This window comes from Salmo trutta, chromosome 28 (assembly GCF_901001165.1).
Source record: "Salmo trutta chromosome 28, fSalTru1.1, whole genome shotgun sequence".
NCBI lineage: Eukaryota > Metazoa > Chordata > Actinopteri > Salmoniformes > Salmonidae > Salmo > Salmo trutta.
In genome coordinates this window covers 4355768-4373257 of record NC_042984.1, presented here as the reverse complement: position 1 = coordinate 4373257, position 17490 = coordinate 4355768, and the positions used below count along the sequence as shown (strand labels likewise).

At 46.8% G+C, this 17490-nt stretch overlaps 1 long non-coding RNA gene across 1 annotated transcript; it reads left to right on the top strand.

Annotated features, from left to right (window-relative positions):
* Positions 1–10092: 10092 nt before the first annotated feature.
* On the top strand, positions 10093–10764 carry LOC115165297 (uncharacterized). Its single transcript, XR_003870123.1, has 2 exons — positions 10093–10177; positions 10235–10764. It is a non-coding gene; the product is annotated as an uncharacterized LOC115165297 (long non-coding RNA).
* The last annotated feature ends 6726 nt before the right edge of the window (positions 10765–17490 follow it).

The window sequence follows — 17490 nt, the reverse complement described above, 5'->3', positions numbered from 1 at the left end:
GTAAATCAACTGGGCCACGTGCGGTTCAGTAAATCAACAGGGCCACGTGCGGTTCAGTAAATCAACTGGGCCACGTGCGGTTCAGTAAATCAACTGGGCCACGTGCAGTTCAGTAAATCAACTGGGTCACGTGCAGTTCAGTAAATCAACTGGGCCACGTGCAGTTCAGTAAATCAACTGGGCCACGTACAGTTCAGTAAATCAACTGGGCCACGTGCGGTTCAGTAAATCAACTGGGCCACGTGCAGTTCAGTAAATCAACTAGGCCACGTGCAGTTCAGTAAATCAACTGGGCCACGTGCGGTTCAGTAAATCAACTGGGCCACGTGCGGTTCAGTAAATCAACTGGGCCACGTGCAGTTCAGTAAATCAACTGGGCCACGTGCAGTTCAGTTAATCAACTGGACCACGTGCAGTTCAGTAAATCAACTGGGCCACGTACAGTTCAGTAAATCAACTGGACCACGTGCAGTTCAGTAAATCAACTGGGCCACGTGAGGTTCAGTAAATCAACTAGGCCACGTGCAGTTCAGTAGATCAACTGGGCCACGTGAGGTTCAGTAAATCAACTGGGCCACGTGAGGTTCAGTAAATCAACTGGGCCACGTACAGTTCAGTAAATCAACTGGGCCACGTACAGTTCAGTAAATCAACTGGGCCACGTGCAGTTCAGTAAATCAACTGGGCCACGTACAGTTCAGTAAATCAACTGGGCCACGTGCAGTTCAGTAAATCAACTGGGCCACGTGCAGTTCAGTAAATCAACTGGGCCACGTACAGTTCAGTAAATCAACTGGGCCACGTGCAGTTCAGTAAATCAACTGGGCCACGTGCAGTTCAGTAAATCAACTGGGCCACGTGCAGTTCAGTAAATCAACTGGGCCACGTGCAGTTCAGTAAATCAACTGGGCCACGTGCAGTTCAGTAAATCAACTGGGCCACGTGCAGTTCAGTAAATCAACTGGGTCAGGTGCAGTTCAGTAAATCAGCTGTCTAGAGCAGATATGTAGAACATGCAACCATGTCAGAGAAGCATGTTTGTTCTACATAGCATATTTCTGTCTGAACGTTCTACAGCGCTGTGTCCCGCTAAACACGCGCCAATGCAAACAAGGTGAAAGACTCAAGGATGGTCCATCTACATGACGGAATGTTTGCTGTGGAAAAGCCCCCCCCCCCCCCCCCCAAAAGGAAGTATCCCCTTTTGACAATTTTACCTGACTTGTTACGCCTGAAATCTCACCCTTTTTCTTATAAAATATTTTAGAGTGCTAGAGATCTGCATCTAACTTCATCATAGATTATAAAACCTTCCAAAAGTTGATATACATTTCCTATCACTTCTCACCAGATCAACTGAAAAGTTTGCTGTGGAAAAACCCAAAAGAGGAACAAACCTCTAGCCAATTCACTTGCCTTTTTTTGGGTTTTTGTATATCTCAGCTCTACTACATTTTGCATGGCACTTGCTAGTTATTCCTAGAAGTCCATCTGCTGCTGACCTTATCCTTGAATACAAACCTAATTGTAATTAACTTGTAAACATCTATAAATGACTGAATGTTGTAGTTCAGTGTCATCGAGGTCATGAGGTAGTCGCAGCGGGTTTGGAATGGTACAGCTGCCATCTCTCCCCGGCCCGAGACTAGAGTCCTGTTCACAATGTAGGAAACAGACCAAAATGCTTCAAAACAGAGGGGGAGGTGGGTTTTTTGTTTTTATGTTCCACAACATTGCAAAACATTTTGCTACGGTGTACCGCAATGACCACGATTGTGAGGTCGTGTCTACACTTGAAATGTGAGTGCTTCGTGGTAGTGTGTGTGGAGTGCTATGTTTATTTTGGCAATAGCAGGTTATTTCCATACCTGTGGATCGGGGAGCAGGACCAGGCCAGCCTTTCAAATCCCTCGTGTCTACACTTGACACTTACATGTGACTTCAGAATACAAAGATCGCATTAAAAGGTCGCTTTGTGATCCGATTATATTCGGATCTGGCTGAACACTTCAGGGGGTGGTACATCGGGTGTGGCAGGTAGCCTAGTGGTTAGAGTGTTGGGCCAGTAAGTGTGAAGATTGCTTGTTCGAATCCCTGAGCTGCCAAGGTAAAAATCTGTCATTCTGCCCCTGAACAAGGCAGTTAACCCACTGTTCCCTGGTAGGCCGTCATCGTAAATAAGAATTTGTTCTTAACTGACTTGCTGAGTTAAACTAAAAATTGTGTGCAGATTTCACCTCAGTGAATGTGCTAACAGAGTTATGCTAAACCCTTTTGCATTCCCTTTAGCGTTGTTGGCTAGCTACAGAGGTTAGCTTGCTAGGTAGCTATTGCCGTCAGTCGTTGTTGTTATTTGTGATATTTTGCCTATTCCACCGTTTGTGGAATGCATGCTGGCATTTGAATATAGCGCTGGAAAAAGGCCACTCTGTGGACATTTAAATGTAGGTGTAGACAGAATAACATGATCAGAATAGTAAAGCTGCATGAACTGTCAAGTCTAGACACAACCTCTCCTGACAAGACACTCGGAGGCAACGTGACTTCTAGGTCTAAAGAGCTGCAAGACTAGATGCTTAATTACCGTAGTCTTAATTAGGTTTCAGTGTATATATTCAGTTAGCCCCTGTCTCTTGTTTTGGTGAAGTATTCAGCCTCTTTCTCTCTGGAGACACTACCCCCCCCCTCCCCCCTTTCTCTCTCTGGACACATTCCTCCCCCCTTTCTCTCTCTGGACACATATTCCCCCGTCCTTTCTGGTGATAACATTAAGCATTTACACTGAATACCAAAAATTACGATTTTACTGAGTTACAGTTCACATAAGGAAATCAGTCAATTGAAATAAATTCATTAGGCTCTAATCTATGGATTTCACATGACTGGGGATAGAGATGTGCATCTGTTGATCACAGATACCAAGAAGAGGTATGTGTAACAGTTTAGCTTCCGTCCCTCTCCTCGCCCCAACCTGGGCTCGAACCAGGGACCCTCCGCACACAGACAACAGTCACCCTCGAAGCATCTTTACCCATCGCGCCACAAAAGCCGCGGCCCTTGCAACGCAAGGGGAACAACTACTTCACGGTCTCAGAGCGAGTGACGTCACCGATTGAAACGCTATTAGCGCGCACCACCGCTAACTAGCTAGCCATTTCACATTGGTTACATATGGGCGTGGATCAGAAAACCAGTCAGTATCTGGTGTGACTACTATTTGCCTCATGCAGCGCGACACATCTCCTTCACATAGAGTTGATCAGGCTGTTGATTGTGGCCTGTGGAATGTTTTCCCACTCCTCTTCAATGGCTGTGTGTAGTTGCTGGATATTGGCGGGAACTAGAACATGCTGTCGTACACATCGATCCAGAGCATCCCAAACATGCTCAATGTGTGACATGTCTGGTGAGTATGCAGGTCATGGAAGAACTCTGACATTTTCAGCTTCCAGGAATTGTGTACAGATCTTTGCGACATGGGGCTGTGCATTATCATAGTGAAACATGAGGTGATGGTGGTGGATGATTGGCACGACAATGGACCTCAGGATCTCTTCACGGTATCTCTGTGCATTCAAATTGCCTTTGATAAAATTAAATTGTGTTCGTTGTCTGTAGTTTATGCCTGCCCATACCATAACCCCATCACCACCATGGGGCACTCTGTTCACAACATTGACATCAGCAAGCCGCTCACCCACACGACACCCTACACGCTGTCTACCATTTGCCCGGTACAGATGAAACCGGGATTCATCGGCGAAGAGCTCAGTTCTCCAGCATGCAAGTGGTTATTGAAGGTGAGCATTTGCCCACTGCAGTCGGTAATGACGCCAAACTGCAGTCAGGTCAAGACCCTGGTGAGGATTATGAGCACACGGATGAACTTCCCTGAGACGGTTTGTGCAGAAATTCTTCAGTTGTGCAAACCCCCAGTTTCATCAGCTGTCCGGGTGGCTGGTCTCAGTTGATCCCGCAGGTGAAGAAGCCGGATGTGGAGGTCCTGGGCTGGTGTGGTTATGTGGTCTGCGGTTCAGGCCAGTTGGACGTACTGCCATATTGTCTAAAACAACATTGTAGGCGACTTACGGTAGAGAAATGAACATTCTATTCTCTGGCAACAGCTCTGGTGGACATTCCTGCATTCAGCATGCCAATTGCACACTCCCTCGAAACTTGAGATATCTGTGGCATTGTGTTGTGTAAGAGTGGCCTTTTATTGTCCCCAGCAAAAGGTGTACCTGTGTAATGATCATACTGTTTAATCAGCTGCTTGATATGCCACACCTGTCAGGTGGATGGATTATCTTGGCAAAGGCGAAATGATCACTAACAGGGATGTAAACAAATTTGTGCACAACATTTGAGAGAAATAAGCTTTTTTTGTGCGTATGAAACATTTCTGGGATGTTTTATTCCAGCTTATGAAACATGGGACCAACACTTTACATGTTGCGTTTATATATTTTTTCAATCTAGATATGTGAGGATTGACTCCTGTCCAGCCTGTCCTCCTTCCTGTCCAGCCTGTCCTCCTTCCTGTCCAGACTGTCCTCCTTCCTGTCCAGCCTGTCCTCCTTCCTGTCCAGCCTGTCCTCCTTCCTGTCCTGTCCCTCTAGCATCCAACAGATGGCCCTCTGACAACAGAAGCTGAGGAGATGAACTCTGTCATCTCTACCAAAAACATCAAATGGAATATTAGATAAAGGTCCTGGGCCTACTTTCAACTGTGACACTTGGTTAATTTACATTCAGTAAAACAGTTGTATGTTGCAAAGCTGCTACAGTTAAAGGTGACATTTCATTTAATTGTATTTAGCTAGGATAGTCCACTCAGTTAAAATTGCCTGGGTTACAGGGTAACAGTAAGAGAGCATTACTGGGTTACACAGTGAAGCTGCCAAGTGCCCTCCCTCTCTTCTCTGCTCTATGTGATGAGTTATCACATCTGCTGCTCTCTGTTATAACATCTACTGCTCTCTGTTATCACATCTACTGCTCTCTGTTATCACATCTGCTGCTCTCTGTTATCACATCTACTGCTCTCTGTTATTCTGCTCTCTGTTAACACATCTACTGCCCTCTGTTATCACATCTGCTGCTCTCTGTTATCACATCTACTGCTCTCTTATCACATCTGCTGCTCTCTGTTATTCTGCTCTCTGTTATCACATCTGCTGCTCTCTGTTATCACATCTACTGCTCTCTGTTATCACATCTGCTGCTCTCTGTTATCACATCTACTGCTCTCTGTTATTCTGCTCTCTGTTATCACATCTGCTGCTCTCTGTTATCACATCTGCTGCTCTCTGTTATTCTGCTCTCTGTTATCACATCTACTGCTCTCTGTTATCACATCTACTGCTCTCTGTTATCACATCTACTGCTCTCTGTTATCACATCTACTGCTCTCTGTTATCACATCTACTGCTCTCTGTTATAACATCTACTGCTCTCTGTTATAACATCTACTGCTCTCTGTTATCACATCTACTGCTCTCTGTTATCACATCTACTGCTCTCTGTTATCACATCTACTGCTCTCTGTTATTCTGCTCTCTGTTGTCACATCTTCTGCTCTCTGTTATCACATCTACTGCTCTCTGTTATCACATCTACTGCTCTCTGTTATTCTGCTCTCTGTTATCACATCTACTGCTCTCTGTTATCACATCTTCTGCTCTCTGTTATCACATCTTCTGCTCTCTGTTATCCTGCTCTCTGTTACCACATCTACTGCTCTCTGTTATCACATCTTCTGCTCTCTGTTATTCTGCTCTCTGTTATCACATCTACTGCTCTCTGTTATCCTGCTCTCTGTTAACACATATACTGCTGTCTGTTATCACATCTACTGTTCTCTGTTATCACATCTACTGCTCTCTGTTATTCTGCTCTCTGTTGTCACATCTACTGTTTGAGACAGGGACGGAGGTTCACCTTCCAGCAGGACAATGACCCTAAGCATACTGCTAAAGCAACATTTGAGTGGTTTAAGGGGAAACATTTAAATGTCTTGGAATGGCCTAGTCAAAGCCCAGACCTCAATCCAATTGAGAATCTGTGGTATGACTTAAAGATTGCTGTACACCAGCGGAACCCATCCAACTTGAAGGAGCTGGAGCAGTTTTGCCTTGGAGAATGCCCAAAAATCCCAGTGGCTAGATGCGCCAAGCTTATAGAGACATACCCCAAGAAACTTGCAGCTGTAATTGCTGCAAAAGGTGACTCTACAAAGTATTGACTTTGGGGGGGGGTGAATAGTTATGCACACTCAAGTTTTCAGTTTTTTTGTCTTATTTCTTGTTTGTTTCACAATAAAAAACATTTTGCATCTTCAAAGCGGTAGGCATGTTGTGTAAATCAAATGATACAAACACCCAAAAAAATCTATTTTCATTCCAAGTTGTAAGGCAACAAAATAGGAAAAACGTCAAGGGGGGTGAATACTTTCGCAAGCCACTGTACATGTATGTATTATGTTAAATATGGATTATTCCCTTTTGTATTCACAAAATATAGTAATTTCTTGTTAAGGAAAAATGCAATTTGTGGACAGACATACACCCTATCTGAAAAGAAACTTTGTTATGAAAAATATTCTAGAGCTGGTTTCCCAGACATGGATCAAGCCTAGTCCTGGACTAGAATGAGAGAGATTTGAGACTGGGACAGAGGTTCACCTTCCAGCAGGACAATGACCCTAAGCCTAGTCCTGGACTAGAATGAGAGATATTTGAGACTGGGACAGAGGTTCACCTTCCAGCAGGACAATGACCCTAAGCCTAGTCCTGGACTAGAATGAGAGATTTGAGACTGGGACAGAGGTTCACCTTCCAGCAGGACAATGACCCTAAGCCTAGTCCTGGACTAGAATGTACTTTCAATGGAGTCGACACTAAGTGTACAAAACATTAGGAACACCTGCTCTTTCCGTGACATAAGACTGACCAGGTGAATCCAGGTGAAAGCTATGATCCTTTATTGATGTCACTTGTTAAATCCACTTCAATCAGTGTAGATGAACCTGGAGGAGACAAGTTAAAGAAGGATTTTTTAAGCATTGAGACAATTGAGACATGGATTGTTGTATGAGTGCCATTCAGAGGATGAATGGGTAAGAAAATATTGAAGTGCCTTTGAACAGGGTTTGGTAGTAGGTTCCAGCCAATCCGGTTTGAGTGTGTCAAGAACTGCTGTTTTTTTTAAAAAGAGGACAAAGGAGACTGATATGAATTGTGCAGAGCAACAGAAGGGCTACAGTTAGTCAACTGACAGTCCTGTACAAAATTGATGGCCAAAGACCTATAAAAGAATGCACAACTCATCGTACCTTGACACAAATGAGGTATGGCAGCCGACGATCTTAAGAGTTCCTTAAGAGTTCCACTTCTTTCAGCATAAAACAAGAAACTGCGGTTGCAGCGAGCTAAGGAAAACAAACACTGGACACTAGAGGATTGGAAAACATTGTCTCGTCTGTTGAATCCCGGGTCCCTGCTGTTTCACACTGATGGGAGGACTAGGGTACGGAGAACACTTCATCAGTACATCTATCATGCAGCGTGTCATCACTGCAGGCTGGTGATGGTGATGTGATGGTGATGTTTCACATTGGGCCCGTTGATAAAAGCGGAGCAACGTTTGAATGTCAAAAGGATATCTGAACATCATTGGCCAATCAGGTGCATCTGCAAATATATTTTTCTCAGCAGGATAATGACCCCCGATGCCACAAGGCTGAGATTGTCCAGGAATGGTTCCACAAGCATCACAGTGAATTCAGTTTAATGCAGTGGCCTGCCCAGTCAACAAGTCTCAATCCAATTGAGCATCTGTGGGATGAGATGGAACGAAATATTCAGAGTATAGATCCACTACCAGCCAACTTGACACAACTGTGGGAAGCATTGGAGTCAACATGGGCCAGCATGTTCCAACTCAATATTAGGAACATGTTCCTAACGTTTTGTACACACAGTGTATATTCAGAATAGATTTTAGTCCAGGACTAGGCTTAATCTTTGTCTGGGGAACTGGTCCTACAGTATGTACTGCTTAACCAGACAGAGTGAGGGGACTTGACTTGGGACAGGAAGGGGACCAGGCAGAGTGAGGGGACTTGACTTGGGACAGGAAAGGGACAGAACAGAGTGAGGGGACTTGACTTGGGACAGGAAGAGGACAGAACAGAGTGAGAGGACTTGACTTGGGACAGGAAGGGGACAGAACAGAGTGAGGGGACTTGACTTAGGACAGGAAGGGGACAGAACAGAGTGAGGGGACTTGACTTGGGACAGGAAGGGGACTAGACAGAGTGAGGGGACTTGACTTGGGACAGGAAGGGGACCAGATAGAGTGAGGGGACTTGACCTGGGACAGGAAGGGGACTAGACAGAGTGAGGGGACTGGACTTGGGACAGGAAGGGGACTAGACAGAGTGAGGGGACTTGACTTGGGACAGGAAGGGGACCAGATAGAGTGAGGGGACTTGACTTGGGACAGGAAGGGGACAGAGCAGAGTGAGGGGACTGGACTTGGGACAGGAAGGGGACAGAACAGAGTGAGGGGACTTGACTTGGGACAGGAAGGGGACCAGATAGAGTGAAGGGACTTGATTTGAGACAGTGATGGGAGCAGTTCAGTTCACAGTATGTTACCCAGAAGCACCAGGGACAGAGTGGATGAAATGTTTGTTGGCCATCTTTCAGTCCAGAGCTGTTGTGGAGAAATGTTGGCACGATGTTGGCATGATGTTGGCATGATGTTGGCACAATGTTGGCACGATGTTGGCACATGTTGGCACGATGTTGGCACGATGTTGTTGGCACGATGTTGGCACGATGCCTACTATATGAGAGCTAAGACACACCTGTCCAACATACCTGGAAACGGACTTGAAACACACACAGACACTTGCACATACACTAGCACACTCACACACACACACACACACACACACACACACACACACACACACACACACACACACACACACACAGAGAATGTGTATTAGTGGGATTGTGTGTATTAGTGGGTTTGTGTGTATTAGTGGGATTGTGTGTATTAGTGGGTTTGTGTGTATTAGTGGGTTAGTGGGATTGTGTGTATTAGTGGGATTGTGTGTAGTAGTGGGTTTGTGTGTATTAGTGGGTTTGTGTGTATTAGTGGGATTGTGTGTATTAGTGGGTTTGTGTGTATTAGTGGGATTGTGTATATTAGTGGGTTTGTGTGTATTAGTGGGTTTGTGTGTATTAGTGGGTTAGTGGGATTGTGTGTATTAGTGGGATTGTGTGTAGTAGTGGGTTTGTGTGTATTAGTGGGTTTGTGTGTATTAGTGGGATTGTGTGTATTAGTGGGATTGTGTGTATTAGTGGGTTTGTGTGTATTAGTGGGATTGTGTGTATTAGTGGGTTAGTGGGTTTGTGTGTATTAGTGGGATTGTGTGTATTAGTGGGTTTGTGTGAACTCAGCAGGGAGACACCCGAACATAGAGGGAGTACCATTCACCACCTACAGGCGGTGCCAGAGTGGCAGGGCCTTTCAAACTGGAAACACCAAAACTCACAGGCGTCGTCCCAAATGGCACCCTATTCCCTATGAAGTGCACTACTTTTGACAAAAAGCTATGGACTCTGTTAGTGCACTATTGAGGGAATAGGGTGCCACATATAGAGAACTTTTAACACAGTTGATGATTTGATTGAGAGTTTGCTCGAGGTTTGTGTTGATGGTCAAGGGTTTCTGTTTATATATGTACAATAAAATCATTATCACAGTTTAACAAAATATAAAATAAATAACATTAATAATACTAAGTTTAAAGCATTTTGAGTGACAACAAGTCTAGTAAAGACCTAGGCATCATCTTCAGTCTTCTAACTACAGACAGGTGTTGTCCTCAAACTCCATTTCCCATGAAACAGTTGTTTTAACTGTTAACAGACAGGTGTTGTCCTCAAACTCCATTTCCCATGAAACAGTTGTTTTAACTGTTAACAGACAGGTGTTGTCCTCAAACTCCATTTCCCATGAAACAGTTGTTTTAACTGTTAACAGACAGGTGTTGTCCTCAAACTCAATTTCCCATGAAACAGTTGTTTTAACTGTTAACAGACAGGTGTTGTCCTCAAACTCCATTTCCCATGAAACAGTTGTTTTAACTGTTAACAGACAGGTGTTGTCCTCAAACTCCATTTCCCATGAAACAGTTGTTTTAACTGTTAACAGACAGGTGTATGTTTTTTTATTGTGAGTCTTTTCTTCTTTTTTTTTTGCACCTGGGATGGAAAATGTCTTAGCCCCCGTTCCTACCCTGATCGATCGACCAACCACAGCTCATCCCGATGCCTCTGATAGCCAATCACAGCAGTGAGGTGAGGGAGACAGTGGACAGGTCAAAGGTGACAGTTCAAAGGTCAGAAGCGGAGTAGAGCAGCAGTGTGCAGGCGGTCCGGCAGAGGGGAGGGGTCAGGATCGGGAAAGTTGTGTCTTTAATGTTGTGTCTTTAACGTTGTGTCTTTAATGTTGTGTGAACGTTGTGTCTTTAATGTTGTGTGAACGTTGTGTGGACGTTAGAAAGTCACCAGTGTCTTTATTGCCGAGGTTCTTTTATCTTCTCAAATCAGGACGTTTTGTCAGGAGAAAGTAAAACAATAACATACTGTGAACAAAGCAGATTGTTGTATGTAAATGCGAGTAACAGTTGTCACCACGAATTGTAGAATGATATCCAACAGAAATAATGTCTCTGTCTTCCATGAATGTGTCTTGTTTTATTCTCCGTGAACAACCCTGTGTCTTCCAGTTACCTTGGCTTGTCAAAATGGCACCATATTCCCTATATAGTGCACTACTTTTGACCAAAGCCTTACGTGGGTAGTGAACTACATAGGGAACAGGAAATCCCTAAGTGGCATGATGAAGTTCATAAAAATAAAAACAAAAATAGAAAAAGTGAAAGGGTTGGGCAACAAAAAACATCCTACAGAAAAATCACAAAACAAACATTATAAAAATCCCTAAAAGGATAGATATTTTCTCCTTAAGTGGTTATGGAATGGAGAGAGACAGAGGGGAGTGGATGGAGAGAGAGAGAGGATGAGAGAGAAAGGGAGAGAGAGAGAGAGGGAGAGAGAGAAAGAGAGAGAGAGAGAAAGAGGGAGAGAAAGAGAGAGAGCGAGAGAGAGAAAGAGAGAGAGCAAGAGAGAGAAAGAAAGAAAGAAAGGGAGAAAGAAAGAGAGAGAGAGCGAGCGAGAGAGAGGAGTGTGAAAGGCAGAGAGATAGAGAGAGAGAGTAGTGTGTGTGAGTGAGTGAAATGTTGTGAACCTATGACTCTGAGGAGGTGCAGGAAGCCCGGGTGAACCTATGACTCTGAGGAGGTGCAGGAAGCCCGGGTGAACCTATGACTCTGAGGAGGTGCAGGAAGCCCAGGTGAACCTGTGACTCTGAGGAGGTGTGGGAAGCCCGGGTGAACCTATGACTCTGAGGAGTTGCAGGAAGCCCGGGTGAACCTATGATTCTCTGGAGGTGCAGGAAGCCCGGGTGAACCTATGATTCTCTGGAGGTGCAGGAAGCCCGGGTGAACCTATGACTCTGAGGAGTTGTGGGAAGCCCGGGTGAACCTATGACTCTGAGGAGTTGCAGGAAGCCCGGGTGAACCTATGATTCTCTGGAGGTGCAGGAAGCCCGGGTGAACCTATGACTCTGAGGAGGTGCAGGAAGCCCGGGTGAACCTATGACTCTGAGGAGGTGCAGGAAGCCCAGGTGAACCTGTGACTCTGAGGAGGTGTGGGAAGCCCGGGTGAACCTATGACTCTGAGGAGTTGCAGGAAGCCCGGGTGAACCTATGATTCTCTGGAGGTGCAGGAAGCCCGGGTGAACCTATGATTCTCTGGAGGTGCAGGAAGCCCGGGTGAACCTATGACTCTGAGGAGTTGTGGGAAGCCCGGGTGAACCTATGACTCTGAGGAGTTGCAGGAAGCCCGGGTGAACCTATGATTCTCTGGAGGTGCAGGAAGCCCGGGTGAACCTATGACTCTGAGGAGGTGCAGGAAGCCCGGGTGAACCTATGACTCTGAGGAGGTGCAGGAAGCCCGGGTGAACCTATGATTCTCTGGAGGTGCAGGAAGCCCGGGTGAACCTATGACTCTGAGGAGGTGCAGGAAGCCCGGGTGAACCTATGATTCTCTGGAGGTGCAGGAAGCCCGGGTGAACCTATGACTCTGAGGAGGTGCAGGAAGCCCGGGTGAACCTATGATTCTCTGGAGGTGCAGGAAGCCCGGGTGAACCTATGCCTCTGAGGAGTTGTGGGAGCCCGGGTGAACCAGTGATCTGTATATAGACGAGTTGAGGAAGCGAGGATAGGAGTCTCTGTGCATTAAGGTATAGATCTGAAGCTGGGCGTCCTCAAAGGTGTGGGGCGTTGGCTCCTGTATCTTCCTGTTAATCACCTCTCTCACCCGGGAGTCCAGACTCACCTAGGGGACGGGGGGTTGGAGAAGGGGATTTAGGGAAAGAGAGAGAGAGAGGAGTGTGAAAGGCAGAGAGAGAGAGAGAGAGATTAGCCTTGGACTCTCAAAAAACAATGTGAAAAAAAACACTTAAATTACCAGCAAAGAAACTAAAGAGCATCACCACTCACAAATCACACTGAATTTGTAATCGATTTCCAACCCAGTGTGTTTCCATAGGGGCATGTTCTGGTAATACAGTATATACACTACATGGACAAAAGTATGTGGACACCTGCTCGTCCAACATCTCATTCCAAAATCATGGTCATTTAATATGGAGTTGGTCCCCAAGTTTGCTGCTATAACAGCCTCCACTCTTCTGGGAAGGCTTTCCACTAGATGGTGGAACATTGCTGCGGGGAATTTGCTTCCATTCAGCCACAAGAGCATTAGTGAGGTCGGGCACTGATGTTGGGCGATTAGGCCTGGCTCACATTCGGCATTACAATTTATCCCAAAGGTGTTCGATGAGGTTGAGGTCAGGGCTCTGCAGGCCTGTCAAGTTTATCCACAATGATCTCGACAAACCATTTTTGTATAGACCTCGTTTTGTGCACGGGGACATTGTCATGCTGAAACAGGAAAGGGCCTTCCCCAAACTGTTGCCACAAAGTTGGAAGCACAGAATCATCTACAATGTCATTGTTTTCTGTAGCGTTAAGATTTCCCTTCACTGGAACTAAGGGGCCCGAACCATGAAAAACAGCCCCAGACCATTATTCCTCCTCCACCAAACTTTACAGTTGGCACTATACATTCGGGCAGGTAGCGTTCTCCTGGCATCCGCCAAACCCAGATTCGTCCGTCGGACTGCCAGATGGTGAATCGTGATTCATCACTCCAGAGAACGTGTTTCCACTGCTAAAATCAAATCAAATCAAATCTTATTGGTCACATACACATATTTAACAGAGACTGGCTGTGGTGGAGGAGGTATCTCTCTGTTCTACTCTCTGACTAGGAGACTGGCTGAGTGGTGGAGGAGGTATCTCTCTGTTCTACTCTCTGACTAGGAGACTGGCTGAGTGGTGGAGGAGGTATCTCTCTGTTCTACTCTCTGACTAGGAGACTGGCTGTGGTGGAGGTATATCTCTGTTCTACTCTCTGACTAGGAGACTGGCTGAGTGGTGGTGGAGGTATCTCTCTGTTCTACTCTCTGACTAGGAGACTGGCTGAGTGGTGGTGGAGGTATCTCTCTGTTCTACTCTCTGACTAGGAGACTGGCTGAGTGGTGGAGGAGGTATCTCTCTGTTCTACTCTCTGACTAGGAGACTGGCTGAGTGGAGGAGGAGGTATCTCTCTGTTCTACTCTCTGACTAGGAGACTGGCTGAGTGGTGGAGGAGGTATCTCTCTGTTCTACTCTCTGACTAGGAGACTGACTGAGTGGTGGAGGAGGTATCTCTCTGTTCTACTCTCTGACTAGGAGACTGACTGAGTGGTGGAGGAGGTATCTCTCTGTTCTACTCTCTGACTAGGAGACTGACTGAGTGGTGGAGGAGGTATCTCTCTGTTCTACTCTCTGACTAGGAGACTGACTGAGTGGAGGAGGTATCTCTCTGTTCTACTCTCTGACTAGGAGACTGACTGAGTGGTGGTGGAGGTATCTCTCTGTTCTACTCTCTGACTAGGAGACTGGCTGAGTGGTGGAGGAGGTATCTCTCTGTTCTACTCTCTGACTAGGAGACTGACTGAGTGGTGGAGGAGGTATCTCTCTGTTCTACTCTCTGACTAGGAGACTGACTGAGTGGTGGAGGAGGTATCTCTGTTCTACTCTCTGACTAGGAGACTGGCTGAGTGGTGGAGGAGGTATCTCTCTGTTCTACTCTCTGACTAGGAGACTGGCTGTGGTGGAGGTATCTCTCTGTTCTACTCTCTGACTAGGAGACTGGCTGAGTGGAGGAGGTATCTCTCTGTTCTACTCTCTGACTAGGAGACTGGCTGTGGTGGAGGTATCTCTCTGTTCTACTCTCTGACTAGGAGACTGACTGAGTGGTGGAGGAGGTATCTCTCTGTTCTACTCTCTGACTAGGAGACTGGCTGAGTGGAGGAGGTATCTCTCTGTTCTACTCTCTGACTAGGAGACTGACTGAGTGGTGGAGGAGGTATCTCTCTGTTCTACTCTCTGACTAGGAGACTGGCTGTGGTGGAGGAGGTATCTCTCTGTTCTACTCTCTGACTAGGAGACTGACTGAGTGGTGGAGGAGGTATCTCTCTGTTCTACTCTCTGACTAGGAGACTGGCTGAGTGGTGGAGGAGGTATCTCTCTGTTCTACTCTCTGACTAGGAGACTGACTGAGTGGTGGAGGAGGTATCTCTCTGTTCTACTCTCTGACTAGGAGACTGGCTGAGTGGTGGTGGAGGTATCTCTCTGTTCTACTCTCTGACTAGGAGACTGACTGAGTGGTGGAGGAGGTATCTCTCTTCTACTCTCTGACTAGGAGACTGACTGAGTGGTGGAGGAGGTATCTCTCTGTTCTACTCTCTGACTAGGAGACTGACTGAGTGGTGGAGGAGGTATCTCTCTGTTCTACTCTCTGACTAGGAGACTGGCTGAGTGGAGGAGGAGGTATCTCTCTGTTCTACTCTCTGACTAGGAGACTGACTGAGTGGTGGAGGAGGTATCTCTCTGTTCTACTCTCTGATTAGGAGACTGGCTGAGTGGTGGAGGAGGTATCTCTCTGTTCTACTCTCTGACTAGGAGACTGACTGAGTGGTGGAGGAGGTATCTCTCTTCTACTCTCTGACTAGGAGACTGACTGAGTGGTGGAGGAGGTATCTCTCTGTTCTACTCTCTGACTAGGAGACTGACTGAGTGGTGGAGGAGGTATCTCTCTGTTCTACTCTCTGACTAGGAGACTGGCTGAGTGGAGGAGGAGGTATCTCTCTGTTCTACTCTCTGACTAGGAGACTGACTGAGTGGTGGAGGAGGTATCTCTCTGTTCTACTCTCTGATTAGGAGACTGGCTGAGTGGTGGAGGAGGTATCTCTCTGTTCTACTCTCTGACTAGGAGACTGACTGAGTGGTGGAGGAGGTATCTCTCTGTTCTACTCTCTGACTAGGAGACTGGCTGAGTGGTGGAGGAGGTATCTCTCTGTTCTACTCTCTGACTAGGAGACTGGCTGAGTGGTGGTGGAGGTATCTCTCTGTTCTACTTACTCTCTGACTAGGAGACTGGCTGTGGTGGAGGAGGTATCTCTCTGTTCTACTCTCTGACTAGGAGACTGACTGAGTGGTGGAGGAGGTATCTCTCTGTTCTACTCTCTGACTAGGAGACTGGCTGTGGTGGAGGAGGTATCTCTCTGTTCTACTCTCTGACTAGGAGACTGGCTGTGGTGGAGGAGGTATCTCTCTGTTCTACTCTCTGACTAGGAGACTGACTGAGTGGTGGAGGAGGTATCTCTCTGTTCTACTCTCTGACTAGGAGACTGGCTGAGTGGAGGAGGTATCTCTCTGTTCTACTCTCTGACTAGGAGACTGGCTGAGTGGTGGAGGAGGTATCTCTGTTCTACTCTCTGACTAGGAGACTGGCTGAGTGGTGGAGGAGGTATCTCTCTGTTCTACTCTCTGACTAGGAGACTGGCTGAGTGGTGGAGGAGGTATCTCTCTGTTCTACTCTCTGACTAGGAGACTGGCTGAGTGGTGGAGGAGGTATCTCTCTGTTCTACTCTCTGACTAGGAGACTGGCTGAGTGGTGGTGGAGGTATCTCTGTTCTACTCTGGTATCTCTCTGACTGACTGGTGGGAAAATGCTGGTTCCTGGTCTATCTCCCACACACACATCGTAGCGCTGATGCCATGGTCTATTTATATCCCAGGCTGCAGGAGAGGAGGGGCGCCAGGGGGCAGTGCGAGTGTGTTTGGGAGAGGTCGAGAATGGGATGCCAGAGGGCAGCGATTTTTTTGTTTCCTGTAGCCAAGTTTTATAACACTGTGAGAAAGAGAGGTAAGTAGCCTTCTCCTGTTTCTATAGGGAGACTGCTTGATGTACCAGGACACCCCCTGGACAGGACACTAGTCTATCTCCTGTTTCTGTAGAGAGACAGCTTGATGTACCAGGACACCCCCTGGACAGGACACTAGTCTATCTCCTGTTTCTGTAGAGAGACAGCTTGATGTACCAGGACACCCCCTGGACAGGACACTAGTCTATCTCCTGTTTCTGTAGTGAGGCAGCTTGATGTACCAGGACACCCCCTGGACAGGACACTAGTCTATCTCCTGTTTCTGTAGAGAGACAGCTTGATGTACCAGGACACCCCCTGGACAGGACACTAGTCTATCTCCTGTTTCTGTAGGGAGACAGCTTGATGTACCAGGACACCCCCTGGACAGGACACTAGTCTATCTCCTGTTTCTGTAGTGAGACAGCTTGATGTACCAGGACACCCCCTGGACAGGACACTAGTCTATCTCCTGTTTCTGTAGTGAGACAGCTTGATGTAGCAGTACACACCCTGGACAGGACACTAGTATGTCTCCTGTTTCTGTAGTGAGACAGCTTGATGTACCAGGACACCCCCTGGACCGGACACTAGTCTATCTCCTGTTTCTGTAGAGAGACAGCTTGATGTACAGTACACCCCCTTGACAAGAGACAACCAAAATCACAACCTTCCAATCTCAGGGTGGACACTAACCACAAGGCCACTGAGCAAGAGAAATGGAGGGAAGGGGTCTTAAAGTCAGGGAGGAGAGGGGGAGAGGAGGAGAGGAGAGGTAGATGATTTAGAGAGGTGTGTGTGTGTGTGTGTGTGTGTGTGTGTGTGTGTGTGTGTGGGTGTGTGTCTGTGTGTGTGATGTGGGAGGTAAAGGATGTTTTAGGAGAAAAGGAGGACGGGAAAAATACCTTCCCAGTGCCAGGAGGAGGAGAGGAGAGGAGAGGAGAGGAGAGGTGAGGAGAGGTGAGGAGAGGAGAGGGGAGGAGGAGGAAGAGGGGAAGTATGATGAAGAGGAGAGGAGAGAGAGGATAGGAG